Source organism: Balearica regulorum, chromosome 12, assembly GCF_011004875.1.
Source record: "Balearica regulorum gibbericeps isolate bBalReg1 chromosome 12, bBalReg1.pri, whole genome shotgun sequence".
In the NCBI taxonomy this organism is placed as follows: domain Eukaryota; kingdom Metazoa; phylum Chordata; class Aves; order Gruiformes; family Gruidae; genus Balearica; species Balearica regulorum.
The window spans coordinates 10,919,791-10,937,674 of record NC_046195.1 but is presented as its reverse complement, the minus strand read 5'-3'; the positions used below and the strand labels follow the sequence as shown (position 1 = coordinate 10,937,674).

At 37.0% G+C, this 17,884-nt stretch overlaps 1 long non-coding RNA gene across 5 annotated transcripts in view; it reads right to left on the bottom strand.

Moving 5' to 3' along the window:
* Positions 1–17,884, bottom strand: part of LOC142603517 (uncharacterized) — a 443,303-nt gene that overhangs the window by 306,307 nt on the left and 119,112 nt on the right. For all 5 annotated transcript variants that reach the window (XR_012837465.1, XR_012837464.1, XR_012837463.1 and 2 more), the window contains one exon: positions 1,626–1,713. This is a non-coding gene — a long non-coding RNA (uncharacterized LOC142603517). The remainder of the gene's footprint in view (positions 1–1,625; positions 1,714–17,884) is intronic.

Sequence of the window (17,884 nt, the reverse complement as noted above, 5' to 3'; positions counted from 1 at the left end):
ATTTGCTTATAATTTCTGGGCAGAAAGAAGTGGCATATGTGGTGACTGAAAAATGAGGATCAAATTATGATTCCACAGCTTTAAATAAATAGGCCTTACTGAAAAAGAACATATACCAAAACAAACGTGCTTTCATAGTGGCAATGGTCAAATATATCACTTGCACAAAGTAGAACAAAACTTTTCCTGCAATTTCTAAACTTCCTTATTGCAATCATGAGCAAGGCAACCTGAGATGCTGCTGACATATAGGAAGTTCTGAATCCCTAATCCAGATAATACCATGTGTATAGTTTTGAAGATGCAGCTACCTGTAGTGGCATAAAATATCTGCAAAATGTACAAACAGGAATTTGCAGGGCTCAGTTATGCACAAAGCTGTATTACATACACAGACGTAGCTTTAAAATACTGCTCAAACAACAATCATCACAAGGGGAGACAAGACAACACTGCATCCTACAAAGGAGACAATCTGCTTAATGTAATTCTAATCCTAACCTGATTCCCTACCTGCTTCCCTCTACAGCCACAAATGCTTTCTCTGTTTCCTGTTAGTAGCCCCAATCTAAGCACCATTTTTCACCTGTTACTGATGCCTTCATCAATACCTCCCTTTTACCGCAAGTACTACATTTCCAGTTGCCTTGTCAGTGGAGCTGTTTTTTTCTAGTCTACCCACCACACTTTTGTTAAAAGCATTATTCCCTCCCTTGCTGTGTCTCATTTAAACATTCAAACTGACAGTCTATTAGGTGTTCTGGTGGCAGCTTCTTAAGAGATTGAGGCCTTTTGTGTGTCAGCCCCCTGACACACAATCTACATGTAGCAGGGAGGTGACAGACACAAAGAATCTCTTAAAAATTAGAGAGAGCAAGACAGATTTGTTCTAAAAACATGGCTCCTTTGGAAATGGAGTTGCTGGCTCTCTCAGGGTAAGGCAGCTATTTGGATTGCCCACACCATCAGCATATCAGGCAGTTCAAGGGGTGATGGATCCAAAGCAGGCATGGAGGCGTTTTAACTTTAATGATCCTTCTTGTGTCTGAAGACATTGTGATGGGGGTTCTCTGTCATTTCCCTGTGCTGCTAGTGCTGCTTCCACAGATAGCAGAAAGCAGAAACATCACCCAAATTATCAAAAACTGGAGGAGAACAAAAGTGTTTGGATGCCATGACAAGGCCAGCAAATTGTATATAAAGATCCTTATTAAGTAGCATGAAATTGATTATTAGTTGATTATTGTAGAACTCAAGCAGCTTATTCACACTACCTACTTCTGCAGTTAACACACACAGAACAGACAGAAACTCTACTAAAGGAGTTTTTACTTCCTTATATTAACAGTACATAATGATACAAACAACAATCAGAACACAAATGATGGCCCCAACTCCATAAGACTTGTTCTTGTTGAAGATGATAATTTCTTGACCTTCCCAAGATTTATGATCATTGCTATTAATACCTTTTAAGACCATCCTACTATGATTGTTTATCTTTGTCCATATCTAATAAAAATTTGTCCTTCAGCCATTTCTATTAATAGCTCTGATGGCCTAGATAAAGGAATTAAGAAACTCAGTTAAAACTTATTCTTTATCTAACTCAGATGTCTACTCACCCATCTACACAAAGCCCAGATGTTGGAAGTTATGGATGAAATTCATAGTTTCACTCCTATAACAGATGTCAGAGAAGCCAGCTTTTCCCTACACAGGAAGAAAAAGCACTGATTCAAATAAAATATTTACAAAAATTAAAAAAAAATCAAAAAGGACTGGAAGTCCCAAGCTCAGTCTACTTCAGTCTTTCAATACGATTGGAAAATTGTGTGTTAATGATCCTATTTCAGAAATGTAAATGATATTTTGTAACTTGCACTGGAACTTACTCTAACATTTACTATTGCAGTATTTACTATTATGAAACAGATTCTTACAAAATAAATCATGGAGAAAAGCCTGTCATAGTCAGTCAATACAAAAAAAAAAAAAAGAAATCATGCATTTGTTGTTGACCTTTACCTTCCCTGGCTTCCCCTCCTCCCCGTCTTTTTTCCCCCCTTCTTTCCTCAGTGGGAATGGCGGATCACCAAGGGATAGGGGACAGAAAAGCATTCTGCTTTTCTGTTCCTCTCTGTCTTTCACTTACCACATTCTTTCCTCAGACACTGAGCAGCCATTTTTCTTTTAAAGACATTTCATTCCTACTGCTGAAAATTCATACTGAGAGCTCATCTCTTGTCTAAAATGAATTATTCTGTCTTTTTTCTGGGCAACTGTAAGGTTCATTCTTGGAAGTGCCTTCTATTTATCCTGTTCACTGAATTTGCTGCTGTTTCAGTGCAATTATTATTATTTGGGTTTTAACAGAAATTCAGTTCCTTATTACTCTTATTTTCACCTGGGCCCTTACTGGCCCCAAAATTCATCTCAATACTACATTCCTCAATGTATTTACTTTTTCTACAACTTTTTAAGAAGTATCAAAGTCTCAGATCAACATAAAATTGTAGATCATACTATCAGCTTAAATACACAGCTGCAGTTAAGGATTTTCCAAAAGTGGTTCACTAATCAAGAGATTAAAATCAACATTGATATGTTCCAGCTCCTTAATTTACCTGATCCCTCAAACCACTATTTTTAACTGATGTTTCTATACATTTATACAAAAGTCGCTATCTGTGATTGCCAACTACTGTGTAAGACCTTTCTCCTAGCCTACAGTCCCTTTTTATAAAAGTTATAATTTCACTGGTTAAGTATACCATTCATCTTGCCTCTCTATTAAATTCACTGACATTTTGAGCACCATGTCTTCCATCTCCAACCAAACCAAGTCCAAAAAACCTGCTGAATTAATCCAATTTTTCCACAGATACATCAAAGAGCACCAAGTAAAGTGAATCTCTCCCCTTAATTCTGCACTACTGGCAAATGAAGGGATGTTGCCCTCAAGAAACGCTTGACTTTTTGAACTATGGAGCCACAACTGTGTTATCTTAATAATTTTAATAAGCATTCTAATTTCTTTTAATCCAGACTTTTCCTTGAAATACTTCCCTTTCTTAAGGCTTTTAATAACCACTCATGTATTTTAATACCCTTGCTTTCTGCTGAGCTAGCAATTTCTTGTTATTCTCACATGGGCCAGGTGAAAATAATGAAAAAAGAATCTACTACAAGATAAAAGTAATTGGGTAATAGGCTTTAAATAATTCAAGGATTATTATTATTTAACACCGTTTATGGCTTTATAATACAATTTAGTCTGTTTCAGCAAAGAATCAGTGCTTTCAAGAAATAGTAATCTAGAGACAGGCTGCAAAATCTGTTCTAAACAAATTTGTGGGTTTTATCTACATTTTCTTAGATTCATTCATTTGAATAATTTAATCTAAAGTAATCACTGAAAGCATTACACAGTTTCTTGTCTTTAAATCTGTAAGCATCCATGTGAGGGCTTTAAAAATGTTGGATCAATTGCTCTGTTGAGAAAAGGGATTTTATCACTTATTGTTGTATAAATCAAAAACCAGTAAATTCCAGTATACTGCACATTTCATCAAAAAAATCAACACTGTACATTCTTCAGCCAGAAAGTCACTGCATTAATGGCTCCAGCCATCACTGAAAATTCTGATATCAGTAATCAACAGACAACATAAAATGAGACAGTCTGATTTTAAAGACTACCAGTAAAACTGAATTATTCCAAAAAGCCTTATTATTTTCCAGACAGTTATGCTACTAGAAGCGGGATTAAAGCTCTTTCCATAGCCAAAAGCCAAGACTTGTATTATGCAACACCTTAGTTATCTATAACGTGTCATGCTGAGCCATTCATCCAAGAATATCCTTTGCCTCCTTTAGGGTGAGAAGTAATTTAACCTCAGTACTAGCTCATTTCTCCCAAGATTGCCAGTCTTGTGAGAAATTACAAGATTAGCTTTACGATGAGAACAAATGTGCATTAGACAGAGGAATTTAACCCCACCTTCACCCTAAGGCTGATATACAACACTAAAGGAGCAGAGTTTTTCTCCTAACCTATTGCAGTTTGATAAGGTGAAGTATCTTACTTGCTATTAAAAGGTAAAATATAAAAGTATTCTGGGTTCAGCAGTGGAGGATTAAATACCTTATTGACAATCTTTTATTCCCTTAATATACTATTTCACTGTAATGGCCAAAATCATTATGCAGGAATACACTCTGGGAGTCAGCTTGTGTAATTCAATATCCTTCACTACCGATGTGTTATTTCCAATCTTGTTTAATACTGTATCTCTCTCTAAATCCTCTTTTGAGGACATAATTGTTCATTCATTTGGTGAGAACAAATCAGTCTCATACACAAAAGCCTTAGTAGGGATAAACATCATTGTACAGTTAGAACTTCAAAATGCTTTTAAAACAAACACATGCAACATCAGGCAGTATTTTCACAGTGCTGAAGAGAGCTAACAATACAAATCAAACATTAACAGGTTTGTGCCATTATGCACCGTCATTAATATAAAGTACTGAGTAAACCAAATTTACCTGGCATTGTTCAGTTGGTTTTTTGTACTTATAGTCACTACTAGGATTATTAACAAGTGCTTGGCTATGACTACACCACAAGAAAATATTGTTGACTGGGCACGGGACACAAGAAACTAAAGTCTTTTCTTTACAGGATTGAATAAAGCTCCCTATGTACTGCGAAGCATCAGGCTGAATCACACATAAAGGGTCAAAGGCTTCATTCCTAGTGTTAATTTGAGGTGAGACTGAGGTAACAGTTTTGGATCTCTACACCTACAGGGGGAAAAGTGACTTCAACTAAGCGTAAGCGTTTTTCTGACCCCAGGGACTTCACAGGTGAACACATATAGAATTCCTACCCGTGCCTGCTTCAGACTTTGGTATTTTTATTCCATCACCGTATGAGCTGAGCAGCCTTTGACTCAAAAGTGAAAGAATACTTCAATATGGCAAACTACTACTGAATTCAGGTGAACAGAATGATCAAAGTGAATGAGTGAAATTGGAGATACAGATTTATTCTCTGTTTGTTCAAGCTAAATGCAACTCAGTCTCGAGTCATTTGATGAGATGTGTTCAAGGACTGATTACATCCCAGCTAATCAGAAATAACAAACACAATATACCAAATTTAAATCATCATTCTAGCTAGGTTAGCAGAGAACAGGTGAGGAGCCCAAATGCCACAGAAATTATTACATGAAACAATGTTAGGAAAATGATAAGGAGTTTAGAAGTCAGAGGGCATCTTTTCTAGATATAAATAAACAAAAGATCACAAGCCTGATCTCTGATTTTCTGATTCACAACATTATTCAACACTTGATCTTATGCTAGTTGAATATGAAATGGACTTTTCTAACATTTTCCATAAACTGTAACTCTTTTCATTTCAGAAAGACTGGAGTTATTTGATTTTTTTATTTTTCTCCTGTTAATGGTTTCCATTCCATTAGCAAAGAACATTCCTGGACTATTTGGCCCTCCAGAAAAACCTCAAGAAAACCATGCAGGTTTCTGACAGAAAGCAATCTGCATTGAGTCAGAAGTTCAATACCTCTGATATGTTTTCACAAAACTCTTTTGCTTTGATCAATCTGTGTTTGTTAGTAAAAGCATATTTTGTCCCAAAATTCCAAATCAGAAATGGACTGAGCATTTGCCATACTTCCTTTATATATAGAATGTTGCAGGTTTTAAAACAGAAAACAGCCTTACAATAAACTCTTCAGAATTTGTCTATGATTACCATGGAATCTAATGTTTTGCCTTGATAATATATGATTTTCCATAAAACTTACCATAACAAAATATTAGTGCTCACAAAGGAGCATTCAGATTCACCTCTCAGCTTTTCCTTGTTTTCTTTCTTGTGTTCCTAGCCCTCTGATGTTTCTCTTAATTAGTTTGCCAGAAAAGCAACTTTCTGCTCCACAAATACTCTATAAATTACTAATTCAAAATCCTCAACACAGATTTGTACTGTCAACATATCTTCCAAAAGTTAAGGCATGGGGGGAATAAATTGCACTAGACATCATCATCTTCATGAATAGACGGCACTCACAATTTTAGGTATGTCCTACGTTCCTTTACTTTCTTCTCAGTGTGCCAGGTGGCCGCTCTAACAAGTACCATGCATAGTACAGTGACAGAAATTGGCGAGATGATGGGGAAAATAAAATAAAATCTTTATCTCCTTGGGCTTCAAAATGCCAGTGTGTAATTTTAGTTTCCTGTACAAAATCTTTAGCATCAAGAATTATCCTATTGTCACCGAGAATTATTGCCACTGGTAATTATGGTCAGGGAGTCAGAAAACTATCTACAGAGAGCCATGAGTTCACCATGCAAACCTCTACTTTAAGGCATAGGGAAAGCAGACTCCCCCTAATTTGGCAGTGCGGTCACTGATGTCACATTATGAAACACATTATGCCAGTTTGGTGATAACAGTCAAATGAGGCAAGTATACTTTCAAAACAAGATACAACAGCTTTAGAGAGGTAGCACAGAACAAAGAGAATCTGTACAGGAGTTGCAAGGAGTTGTTTTAAAGTACAGTGAGTGTTCTATATTAATAATATATCTTTCTATATTTCACCAGTTCCATTCAGTCTTGTACATCTCAAACATTACCTGCTTGCACATCAGCCTCATGACTGGCAACCTGTTTATAGACACCAAAACCAACACTTTACATCCATCCACCCAGTCACATAGACCTGCTTCCTCTTGCCTCTCCTTTTCCCACAGTGCTGAAATCTGGGAAACATTTCTCTCCTCTTTCTCTTTTTATGGTTCAGTTACTGAAGCAAACTTTAATGCCTCGTACCTAACTTTACCTCTGATCATCTCAATAACCATTGCACATCCCACATTGTTCCTCCACTCTGCCCAAATTCCATAGCTCAATTTTCACTTAATACTATCACCATGTTTCATGCCTGCTGACATCTTCCAGTGATGCAATATTGGAGTTGATATTCAAGGTTAACTGGGGTTACAGATAAACTGTGAAACACCTGACCAGAAGAACATTAGAACCAATATATGGAATTAAAGTATGTCTTCACTTTGCTTAGTCAGTTCAGGATTTATCATCTTAAAATTTAACACTTTTAAAATCATTGGCTTCCTGTGGTGGTTTGATGGTGAAAAGCTGAACTGATAAGTACATGGTTTCATATTCTTGATGGAACAGAAATCTGGCATGTTTCATTTCTTCAGTTTTCAGCCAAATAACTAATCAAAAGACCCAAATAATTAAAACAAACAAACAAAAAAAAAAAAACCCCAAAACCCCCAGACAAAACAAAAAAAAACCCAAAACCAAATAAAAAAAAATACAGGAAAATATTTATTCCACATCTTCAGCCCATATTAGAAAGTAAGATATCCCCTTTTGCACAAACTCTGCATTGGTACTGGACAAAAGCTACTCAGGGATCAAATTGCCAGGGTGGACACTATAACAATGAAATTATGTGGTCTCATTCTCTCTGGAATTTGGATGCGAGACAGAATTAAGAAGAAACTACAGCAATTACCTGGCTCCCTTCTCAAGGCAGTCTTGTTTGGACATGACTGGTTCTACTTTAATTTTAACCTTTTTTATCATCCTCTCCTTAGGTTTATCTAAAACATTACCAATTGGTGAAAGTAAGCATAAGAATGTGCTGAATTCATATTTAAAACACCTTAAAACACATTTGACTTTGCAAAAAGCTGAGATATGACTGACATTTTCATATCTGGTTTTGTCATGACAGAACTTATTAAAACAATCTAAAATAACACTTTAAAAGAATAAAGAATTGAACAACTCTTTTGCAACCCCCTAATCAATTTGTAATTAAATCCACACAGCATACCACCTATAATTTTGTTATACTTTCCTATGTGTTCTTGCAGGTGAAATAAACAGATTATTTACATGTCTATAGAGATTGTGTGTTTTCTGTCAGTGGGGAACAGTATGTGATACCTTTCATTTTCCATACAAGTGTATGTGCAGAAAACTAACTAAATTTTGAGGAAGTGTAATCTTTCTTCATTAGCAGGAAGTGAAAGATCCCATGAATCTCTCACTCTTCTCACAAATACAGAGTGCACAGTAGGGGCTAATAATGAAAAAAATTAAACACACAAACAATAATTAAGCTAATATCTAGTGTTGCAGCCATTCTTTCTCTATAACTATTGTATTTCCAGTAGAGTAGTCTTGAATCTTTCCTGTGCACAACAGGGCAATATCTAGTGTGAGGCTCTACGTTCATGTTCTTTTATGCCTTTTGGTACAAACACACATGGTGTAATAATCTTTTTATAGAAATAGATTTGGTTTGTTGGATTTTTTTTTTTCCTCAGTCTGTTAAGAAACAAAGAATGGCACCACCTAAAGCTACTGTGGGTTTTCTATGAAGGCTGAAGTCCAACCACTTACCACTGAGTCTGCCGTTTGTCTAGTGCTAAAGCTACACTATAATTTGCTGTCACAATCTCAAAAAGTGAGAATTATAGAACCTAAACAACATAAACACTGAATTCCTGGGTCTGTATGATACTATCTAAAGTTACAGGAACCAACATAATAAAACCACATGCAGGGAAGATCGCGTCTTAAAAGTTAAAAAAAAAAGGGCAAAATTTTCACAGAAAGATGAGACATTAGTCTACCTCACCCAAGATTGACATGAGTTATCAGTTAAAGCCTTTGCCTCCAGATGTAACTCAGCCCTGTCTAACAGGTATGCTGTAGTCAGACCACTGAGCTAGCCACAAGTGCCAATAGGTAAAGTCTATCTTTAAGGCTGTGGAGAATGTTGGCCTAGATGTAAAGGTCCTTTGTGGTCTTAAAAGGTTGGGATTCATGTTATTGTTGCAGATAAAAATCACAATGTATGGTGGTATTTAGTTCAACACGCAACTTCTCTGTAAAGTTAATCTGAACTTCTCCTCTCCAAGTCTACACTGCTGTTCTATGGTAAGAAACCTAACAGTATGTTTCAGCATAACCAGATCACATGAACAAATGATACATCACATTCTTTCCAGTCCTGTGGTGTGTCCAAAAATGTAATAACACAAAGATATTTTATAGCTATTGAAAAAATAACATCATTTTCTCTGCCACTGTAGGAATTCTCCATACGTGATGAAGAAATCTGTAGTTCAGTGAAATCAATAGAATTATTACTACTTGTCTCATTAGATCCATGAATATGTGTTTGACCTGCTTCTGACAAAAAACAAAATTAAACTTTAAAATGTAATCTGGGGCACATTCAGCTCATGCTAGACAAACCACCTCATTCTTACTTAAATAAAAAATAAAACTCAGTTGTCTATCATCTGACTTTAAAAACTTATACAGGCGGTCTTTAGCATCAGACTGCTACCACAAGTCCACTGTTGTACACTTGGAATTCGGGTCCCCCCATTTTTATTTTTATTTTTTTGAGACAAAAGTGCCTCCTCTAGCATTCACACCAACGCCAGAGCAAATCCCAGTCAGGCATTAGTATATGAAGGTATATCTGTATGCACGTGAAAGATAATTTTTTATTTCTAAAGGTTTATCCAGAGCATCCATTAAAAATAAAACAATAGAAGTGGTCTAGCAGTTGAAAACCAGACTTTGGGGGTGGGGGCAGCTTTCCTTTCAGGCTATAGGAACACGATGAGGTCAATAGAATTTTTTTGCACCAGTTCCTCACACAATAGCACATCTGAAATTGCTACATCAATAAAGTCAATCCTACTGTCTCTTTTGATTTAAATTGGCAAGCAATATTCAGCAATGCACACAAACCCCAGTAGTTTACAGAAGTACTATCTATTCAAAAAATACCAATAATACTGAGAGATAAGTGTGGCTCTATCTTTACTTCTCGTTACTATGCCTGAAGTACAAACATTATCTGAGATCTCAAGGACAATATACTGCACGTATAGAATGCAAGTTAAGGGTGGAGAGAGCATGCCAGTGCTGCATAGCTTTGCCTCAACCAGTTTAAGTTAGATACTTAATACACAATCTTGGAAAAGATTATATGTTAGTAACGAACCCCAACCTTCATTAAGGTGATTATTGTATTGTCTCTCTCTGCATCTACTGCTTGATTCAGCAAGGGAAATCAAGTTAGCTGAGAGGATTGCCTCTCTTTAGTTGCAAAGGCAATTAAGTATAAAAAAAAAATTAATAATTTTAAAGTTATTTTAAACAAATTTTCCTGATTTGCTACCATCGGCTCTCACTGGAGAATGACATTTTAGCATGCCAGAAAGAAACAGCAGGCACAAAGAAACACAGATAGGAACCAGAATTCTTCGTTGTTAACAGCTTAAAAATTAAAGGGTCATCCCCATACAGCTATACACAGCATCTCACCTTTCTAGAACTCATCAATACCCTACACATTTGAGACTATTGGCAGATATGCAATTCTATGGACATCACAAGAAATATTTTCTTATGAGAATCTTCACTGAATGGCAGTACTCATATTACAAGTGCCACTTTGCAGGCATAAGGGTTGCCAGAAAAGACTTATATGAGCATCTCTAAACCTCCATGAGGTTATCAAACCAGAGAAAGCACATTAGAGGGAAGTTGTGAAGCAGACAAGACTTCATTGAGAAGTTCCTGTCCGAAAGAGGAAGGAAGACTTTTAAACTAGCTTTATTATATTTTTCTTATTTCCTAAAGTAAAAAAAAAAAAAACAAAACAAACAAAAAAAAACAAAACCAAAACAAAAAAAACAAACCAGCAGAAACACATCTGTAGACAAGTAGGAGACACACTAAAGTTACACTTTTTTTGAAATGCAAACAAAATTACAGGAGCTACAGGTAAATATATCTAAACTCTCTCTGTAAATGGACAGTAAAGCTTTCATATGACATGAATTATTACTTCTTTTGTGCAAAATCTACCTCACTGCTGGGACAATCGCTATTCTTTTAAACCCAGCAGCACGGCTGGAGTTTCTGAAAATCTCTTAAAGAACATAGGAAAACATGGAATTGGGAAACTTATTTGGAGAGCACGCTCTTAAGAGAGAGTAGTAGCTTATCTTTACACAGCAATAGAAATACTGAATAATCGCAAAAGACATTAAACAAGTTCCTGTTAACTCCTGAACTCAGTGTGGAACAGATTCACTCCTCCTAGCATGAGGGTGTGCAAAAAGTACCTACAAGAGGGAATTCATCATACTGAAAAAATAATACTGCCATCTGTGCTCCCTCAGGGCTTCAGCTTTCATTTGATGCCAGAGGCTTCATCGCAGCCTTGCTGGCAGAGGGTGCCTTGTAGAGGTGATGAATCAATATATTTTCCAGCTTCCCAGGCTAAACTCTGTCTCCAGCCCCCAGATGGGTGTATCTCCAGGTCCTGCCAGCTGCTGCTGACTGCTATGTCCACCACCAGCTGAGAGTACACCCTCCAGCACCTCTCCTACTTGCTTCATCCAGCTGGTGCTTCATATCCTACATTTCCCTACACTGCCTAACTCTACAGCAGAGGTGACATTAACAGATTACACAGGAGACTCATCCAGTGCTTCTCCAGAGATTGCAAACCATAATTCAACAGTCCTTGATTTAAACCAAGAGCAACACACAAGTCAGAATCATAGCCTAACTTCTGTGTTCTGTATAATAAATAGACCAGGCACAAGGCTGGTAGCCAGCAGCTCATAAATTTGAGTACCACCTCCGATGCCTTGAAATCCGAACAGAAGTTTCGGATGCATTCCCCATGAAGTTGGAAAACTATGTTTAGAACTCAATTTTATTTATTGGATGTTAGATATATAAGTCCCTATTTAGTTCTCTGTAATGTGTTATATGTACAGAGAGCCACGCGACAGGACAGAGGTCCATTAGCACCAGTGAATACTACATGTTTCCAAACAACTTTTAACGAACATCCCAGTATAAGTCCTTGCTTGACTATCCCTTCCTCAGTTTCCCTGCATGTAAGAAAATGTAGTATATGGATACTTAAAGAAACTTTTAGTACTACTGCATTTCATCATTATTCAATAACATTTTTGGTGGTTTTGAATTTTTTTGTTTGGTTCTTTGGTTGTGGGTTTGGTTTTTTTAGTTCTTAACCAGAGAATCTTTTCTGCAGGTAAAGGTTAGTATTGCTGGTTAGATTTAACTACGGCATTAGAAACTTTACCTTGGATTCTCAGATTGTATCTCTACATTTACACATGTATTTCCACCTATGGTCGCTAAATTAAGTGGACTAATTTAAGAAAGTGTAGGGGGTTGCCAGTCCTTGGCTAGTTTGTGGAACCAGCTCACACACCCACTGAATATTTTGTGGGCATGGAAATCAAATAGCATTGTTTCACATTTGTATTGTGCTCACTTTCGTAAACCCTAGTCTTCCCCTTTAAACCATAACTCCATTTTCATATTAAAGTTAACACTTCAAAACCAGTGTTCTCATTCAGTATGAACACTTCACAATTACATTTTTCTAAAAAGCCGTAATAAACTTTATTTAAGCAAGTGCTTCCCATTTTATTGCCAACCCCAAACATTGTTCATTTGCAAGCACAAAGTGTCCTCTTGACACGATAATGAAAGTGCATTCATACATGTCAGCTGGAGCAATTATGTACTTCAGATTTATACGCAACAAGTATTATTCAGTCTTTTCTGCTGACATTTTCAAACATGGCATGCATACTAAAATTAACACCTTAAGCGTGAACATAGTTCACTTTAACTGCAGATTTCCCAAAACTCCCAGAAATTGGTGCAACAAGAAAGGGAATAGGAAAAGTCTTTTTATAAACAGGCCATCTAATGTTGTATTGAGACAGATTTGCTCTTGTTCAATTACCTCTCCAGTACCTAATACAGGAGGAAACAAAGGAAGAAACAATCAGAGAAGAACCCTGGGCCAGCATTAAGATATACCAGTGTCTCTAATGGTCTCACAGTGTACTGGGCATGCAGGGTGAATCTCTGTTCCTTTTACTTGAGCAATCTCCATCTACAGAATCGCTTACCCTAGTCATCAGCAATACTCATTGCTTGGGCTTGCAGCCTTACCAGTGCAGGCTTGGATGGGAACTGCTAGATGTCTCTGGAAAGGCAGGTTGCATCCTACTGTTTGGAGCATAGAGTTTGCTGGAATAATGCTGATTTATTGAAAAGGGGGGAAAAAAAAAAAAAAGTGTGATTACTTTGAAACTGGATTTTAAAGGACCCTTATTTTCCCTACACTCCTGAACTGCCTCAAACATATTTCATCCTCAGAAGAGTCACAGAAGAAAGCTTGAATTATTTGTTTCCTTTTATTTCAATTAGCTTTTAATTTTTGTCTTCCTTCCAATGCCTCCAACTCTCAAGAAAGAAACCAAAATTAATGGAAAACCACTACTTCCTTGAAGAGAAAAAAAAAAAAAGCACCACTGAACTTTCTAGAAAGTAAAACTCAACAAGTACAACCTCAGCCAGGCTGCTTTAGATGGAACTCACAGTTACAGCATCAGTTGCCCCAGGGCCCTACTTCCCCACTTGACATGTGACTAATGGCACCTCTGATTTCCTGTTTTACAGAGCTGCTATGAGGATCACCCATCATCTACAAAGTACTCTGTGAACCTGAAGTCAGATACATAGGAAAATTGCCAGTCTCCTGTTCAGTGCACATGGAATGACAGATTAGGGTGTGCTTGCTACCAAAATGCATTCGTGCAGGACAGAATCTAATAGCAGACAGTAGAATTTAGAACTGCTTATCTCTGCTTCATCTTGCCCATCCTCTAGACTCAAAACAAAGTAACCTAACAAATCTCAGTGTCTTGCTTAAAATATCCAGCATATCATCTCATCCTGACATCACACCACTGTGTAGCAAGAACTGGTTTATCTTCATTTCAAGGAATAAAGAAACAGGGATTCTTTATGTAACAGATCATGAGAACTAACAAACTCAACCATTAACCATTACAGACCTGCTGTAATACACAGGTCTTCAAGAAGCTTACTAAGACCCAACTGTTTTGGTAGAGGGTCAGTAAAATATCTTATTGATATAGCAGTTAAGGCTCAAAAGCATTATAAGAAACAAACAACGAACAACAAAAACCCAACCTAAAGTAATTTATACAGAACTGTGTTACTGCAAGAATAACTGGTTGAGTGATAACAATGGAAGAAATCTCAGGTGAAAAAGATAATAAACCAGATCCTAATGTAATTTACACTGGTAAATCTACTTATATACCAATGAAACCATAATGCACATTCAAGCAGCATGCTCAGTCACAAACTATAGCCCTGCTCTGCCACTCAGACCTACTCTCCTGACACTTTCTTCCACTGATGCAATCACACACATTGCAGCAAGTTTAACACTTCTAGAACCCCACTGGTTTGGTACATTCAGGATGTAACACAAGAGCAAGTTCCTGTCCCCCTCCCAGGAAACAAAACAGCCCAGAGAAGGTTGCTGCTCCTAGATCAATTCATGCAGCACAGGCCTGCTGCCCTCTTGTTCATGAAGTAACTTGAGAGGAGACAGAAAGCAAATACCAAGGTCCAAGTCAAAGATACACAGTGGAGCACAGCATAGCACCTGATTTCCAGCCTGACTCTATCAATTCCTCCTCATTGACTACTGTTAGGATTCATCCTCAGGTTAGTGTGCTGCAAACTGGTCTCTGAGCTGGACTGAAGGAGTTCTAAATCTTACCCTTGCAGAAAATTCCTTCTCAAAGAATTTTTAATTTTTTTTTTTAGGCAGGAGGCTTCAGTCCTAACCACTCCTCCTTAGTGCTAAGTTAAGATCCTTAGTTGCATTAATTTTAAGTTTTTCTGTTTTAACCTGTGTTTCCATTCTCACTGGAAGCAAACTTTGAAAGTTGCAATTAGAATTGCAGGTCGAAAATGAAAAAAAATTACCACTTAAAATTTAATGCTTAATTTCCTCTATGGGAACTCCAGAGGCACAAGTAATGGTTCATTGGAAACAAGTCATTAAGCCAAACATCTAAGGACAGAAATAATCTACAAAGCTCCTGACTTCTTAAGAGCTCATTTACAACAAGATTTGGCTTTGGAACAATTTATAGACTCTTTAGTGTTGTCTGCAATTACTTTCTTTATCAAAATCATTGTGAGAAGCAAAATAGTGAGAAAAAAAAGTTACACCACATGCACACACACGACGACCCTGCGTAAAATAATTATGTATCTGTCAGGGAATTGACTTTACCTTTCTGATTCTATAACATCCTAGTTTTTTCAAGTATAACTGGGAAGAAGAAAGTGATTGAAAGTGCAAATCAGAGGGATATGAAAAGAAATTGCTCCAAATTTGCTATATAGACCTTACACATCTGTGGGTTAGAGATTATCTATGAAATTAGACTGATCCAATAGAACCAGCCTGATAGATGTCATACAAGGCACAACAGAGACGTGTCATTTATTTCCAGTGTGTCCTATTCGAAGAAAGGAGCTCTACTTATCTTGAGAAAAATGAGGAACAGTTGCATGGATATGTCTAGAGCCATTAGAGCTTATTAGCAAACTACTACCTCAGGATTTGATTTGGGGAAAGTGTACGGCTCAAGGGAACGTAAAAAAATCCAACAGCTTCAATATCTGAAAATTTGTATTTAATTTGAAAAATAATTAAAATCATTATAAATTAGTAATAGTAACAAATAGAAAATTATATGGAATTAAGCTACTTTGCCAGAAATTGGCCAAGTCTAAAATATACAACTACATTCACTCACTCAGTCACTGATGTAATGTACTGCAGAACATGACTAGAATTAAGTATTAATGGTCTCAACTACAGGGCCATTGGGTACCTACTCTTTAGATTGAGTAGGAAATGTGAAGGCTTTGCCTGTCTGAAAAGCAGATTACTCACATCCCTTGGCAGTGACTTCTGTTATCTTCATACACCTCACACTGGTGAATAGCAAAGTGCACCTCTCGCAATGGATATGTGAAGAAATAACAGCTCCTTAAGTGTATTTATTTACATTTGCTGCAGATCTGTAGGTTTGTTACGACACTAACCATATCTCGCTATCACTCTAACAATTCTCAGCTGTCAGTCACAATAAGTTTTTCCATGGTTAGATGTAAACTCGGATCTGACTTATCCACTGCATCATCAGTATACTCCATGGAAGAAAAGCTTCTAATGGAGTTTTCCAAAAGACGACAAGAGGCAAGTTCCAAAAGAAATAAAAGCTCACTCTTCATGTATAGTTTTGATTTCCCCTTCTCAGTAAATATTTGTATCACCACAAGCTGGCCCATCTAAGCACCAAACTCTCCTGTTTATCAATAGGTCAGCTCTATGTACACAGAGCCACAATGCAAGGTCCCCTGGGCTGTCTTTGAGTTGACCTTATCCTGATATGGAGATGACATGCATAGAAAAAAGAAAGAATTTTATCTCTTTGAGAGCTCAGTGCTTGAACTCTGTTTAAAAAAAAACCACAACCAAACCCCAACACACCAACAAACCCAAACCAACCAACCTACACAGAACAGCCTGACAGAAGTGCCAAGCTATACTTAATAGGTTTGTGATTGGAAGCATTTTTCACTACAGACATAAATTTGTCCTTAATTTTGTGATTTTTCACTATGTTAGAGACTCCCGACAGTATCACCTTTTCAATTAAGGTTGTTAATTCAAAGATATTTCTTCCCTGGCCAACTTACCTGTAGAGGTAAAGTCAGGCTAGTGGGGAATCTTAAGTTTGTTTCCAATATATTCTTATTTCATTTGAAAAATTAAAATTAAGAGTATGCTGATAAAAAAAATAATTTATCTGCAGGCATAAAATAACTATATTAGATATCCTAATGTAAGTATAACAGCAAACCTGAGAAGAGTGTTGTCTTTTTTCCCATTCAGGTTAACACTTTACAGGATCCAGCAATTCATTAGCTTTATGTAATACGTGAAACTGTGCACTTTAAAGCACATTAGAACCAAAAATTATTGTTTGTACAATAACTCAAAGTGCCCTAGACATAAATTCATGCTCATGTACTATGCAGAATATGTTGAATGAAAGCTATAAATCTAGGATGACAGAGCTACCATGCACATGCAGCTCAGGTAAACCACAGGGTTAGCTCACTTCAGCATAACAGTAACAGCTTTGCTGGGTGTACTCGCACCAAAGCGATAGCAGGTCTGTAGGGTGTGCTCAGAGCAGACCAGCTACTGTCCATTAACAATAGAAGGCATTTGAGCAGAAACTAGACAACTTCAAGGTTTCCAGACTTTCCCTAATCTACTGCCACAGAAAACCAGCATGGACCATACTGTGAGGCTCTCAAAAATCCTGGTCAAATATCGTCAAACTGAAAAAAACATTCTAGCAGGATTTCTCACTTCAAGAAAGAAGACATGTCCAGGAAAGCCAGCAGTACAGTAGCCTTGCCCAAAGCAGTCCAGGCCTATGTCAGAATTAACTAATAAAGTCAACATAAGACAGTTGAAAACATAGGAAAAATAATTCAAAATTAAACTACCACATGAAATTCTGCCACTAACATAATAAAAGCCCATGGCACAATTACAGTACCATCATACCCTGGTATCATGCAACAATCTAAAGACGGGAAACGCACTTGAGCTAGAGCAGAGATTTTCCTTCCTCCAAGAGGCCAAGTTGTAATGGACCATGCACAGTAAAACTAGAATATGATCTAAACACCCACAGAGTCTTTCACATCATCAGCAAAAATTTCAGAGTTCTCCACTGAGATAGAACAAGTACAGATAATTGTTTTTGTTATGCAAACTAATTCCCACATAAGTATCATCTG